At 45.2% G+C, this 2856-nt stretch overlaps 1 pseudogene across 1 annotated transcript; it reads right to left on the reverse strand.

Annotated features, from left to right (window-relative positions):
• Positions 1 to 1059: 1059 nt before the first annotated feature.
• LOC308235941 (bromodomain-containing protein 9-like) lies at positions 1060 to 2183 on the reverse strand (annotated as a pseudogene). The gene is made up of 2 exons: positions 1961 to 2183; positions 1060 to 1927 (listed from the first exon to the last, which is right to left on the reverse strand). The product of its transcript is annotated as a bromodomain-containing protein 9-like (transcript).
• Positions 2184 to 2856: the final 673 nt, after the last annotated feature.

The following is a 2856-nucleotide window of genomic DNA, read 5'->3' on the forward strand; positions in this document are numbered from 1 at the left end:
AAAACAAAATTGCATGTTTTTCACTAATCTCTATCGGAAAGTTAGCCTTTCCTTCAGTTATGAAGGCAGGTCACAGTGACAGTGATATCGGTAGTGGTAATCAACTTTGTCACCAATGGAAGCCACAGATAATTTCATGGCACATTACAGCTTTAGGTCTCGAAATAGCATCTAGACTCATCACCACTCTATACAACCACACCACTATCTAATCCCAGAACTTTTTCTTTTTTTAAAAAAATATATTTTATTGATTTTTTACAGAGAGGAAGAGAGAGGGATAGAGAGTTAGAAACATTGATGGGAGAGAAACATCAATCAGCTGCCTCTTGCACACCTCCTACTGGGGATGTGCCCGCAACCAAGGTACATGCCCTTGACCGGAATCGAACCTGGGACCTTTCAGTCCGCAGGCCGATGCTCTATCCACTGAGCCAAACCAGTTAGGGCTAATCCCAGAACTTTTTCATTCCCCCAAAAGATAATCATTCGTCCATTAGGCAGTCACTCCCCATTCTCTCCTCCCCCGGCCCCTGACAACCACTCTACGTACTTCTGCATCTGTGCATTTGCCTAGCCTGCATATTTCATATAAATAGAGACACAATATGTGACCTTTTATGTCTGGTTTCTTTCATGAATTTAATTTTATGTAGTTGTCCAGGGCAGCATAGTGCATTGTAATGTGTAAATGGGCAAAAGAGGATTTGTGCACAAATTGGTATTGGCGCGGGGGGTGGGGGGGTGGGGGGGGGAAGGAAGCAATGTTTATTGAGCACATATTATGTCCCACGGTCTATCTGAGTGCTTTATATATATATTCTTTATATATATATTCTTTATACACCCTTTATTTAGGATTTCCACTATTCAGGTTCACAGGACTATCTACAGAAACACTAGGTCCACATGCGGCCGATATGATCAGAGACAATTCACCCCCTCCCTGCTCTGCTTCCTGCAAGCCCAAGGGAACATATAGTCCTTGTCTCACAACAAAAACTCTGTACATGCAAATAAAAACAAAACAAAAAAACCCATTAATGACTATCTACAAGGCTAGCTCTTTGTAGAGGCTGCAGGTTCTGGAGACTGAAGAAATTCATACGGGTCATGGGTCACATCTGGCTGCTCCAATACTGAGGCGAGAAGGGCTTCCCAGGTGGTGCTGATCCCTGTCGGAGGTGTTAGACAGGGAGCTGAGGTTGGACGACGGCTGGGAACCCCCACGCTCTGCTTGCGCCTCATGCAGATCCTGTAGGAGCTTTGTCGTCTCGTCCAAGTTCAGATGGCTGTCATCATGGTCCAGCTCCTTCTTCACTTTCTCCAGAGAGCTGAACATGGAGATGTCCAAAGAGACGTCAGAATACGATTTCATTGACATGAAATCCAGCACAGAGCCACCATCTCCTGGGAGTTCCCGGTCTTTACTTCATCTGATGGCTTCATCATGACATTTCTCCTCTGCCTCAGCTGGAAGAGCATCCGGGAGTGGTCTCTGCCTGTGATCTGGTCCAGAGGTCGTCCACCATTCTCTTGCTGTAGCTCCCAGTATCCTTCACAAACTTCTGCAGGCTCAGCGCACACTGCACACCTGTCTCATCTCCATAGGCAGAATACAGAAGCTCCGTTTCGTCTGATTTCAAGTTTCCAAATACAGAATTATTATGCACTGAAAGTGCAGTACTGGCACTTGAGAGAAAGGTGACTTTGCTCCTTCTCTCATCTTTGAAGCCCAGAGTGGTGAAGCTGAAGCCGGGAAGCAGCTTGCTGGAGAGGGAGCTCAGGTTCACCAGGTGGGTCTCCTCCTCGTCGACATCTGGCTCAGCCGTGCTGACCACGCTGTAGAGCAGGCTCCCATTTCCGCTCTTCTTCAGGTAGCCCACCTTGCCACCTGGAGGGAGTTGGTTGATCCTGTCCCAGAGCCCTGCCCTCCCTCCCACACCTCACCAGGCCTCACCATCCTCCTGGTTGGTCCTCTTGGAAATGGCCATCTCTGGGTGCCCTCTGAAGGTGGCTGCCTGCTCTACCAGAGCCTCATGAAGCACCTCATAGCTGCATAGCAAGACTACCAGGGTCAGGCCCAGGCACACTACGAACAGGTGAACAGTGAGCATCTGCCCATAGTAGGCCTTCACCTGCAGTGACAGGGTGGGTGGCCTTGAGCCCCAAGGGACCGCCATGTGTCTATCTGCCCATCTGTGTGTCTCTCAGCAGGCAGTCACCTCTGTGGCTGGCCCCCCTGGGTCTCGATTTCACTGCTCCCAGTCTCTCTGGGCATTTCTCTCCCTGTGTCTTTTTATTTATTTTTTTAATCCTCACCCTGAGATATGTTTATATTGATTTTGAGAAAGAAAGAAAGAGAGATGATAGATAGAGAGATGATAGATAGATAGATAGATAGATGATAGGTAGATAGATGATAGATAGATAGATAGATAGATAGATAGATAGATGATAGATAGATAAACATTGAGGTGAGAGAGAAACCTCTGCAATTATTAGTTTATTAGTATCATCCAGGACTCAGATGTTCAGTATTCCTCCTGAAATTGCATAAACAAATGCAAGTGAAAATATCCAAGTCAAAATTATATAACAAAACAGCACTCCATCACAAAAGCATGTAAAATTACAAGAACACCATTTTAAAACACTGGCACTGTAAGAGAATGTCAAAAACCACAAAATTACCAAATTGTTTCCTAAACAGCTAAGTGGATAAACATGACCCTAATGAGTTTTGAGTCTTATAAAAATCAAATTCAGAAAAATTGGACAATTCAATCTGTGATACAAAGTTTATTTCCCTCATGTCTATTTGATTTTATAAAGGGGCAAACTATAATTGGGAAA

The sequence above is a fragment of the Plecotus auritus genome (genome assembly GCF_963455305.1).
Source record: "Plecotus auritus genome assembly, chromosome: 10".
Lineage (NCBI taxonomy): Eukaryota > Metazoa > Chordata > Mammalia > Chiroptera > Vespertilionidae > Plecotus > Plecotus auritus.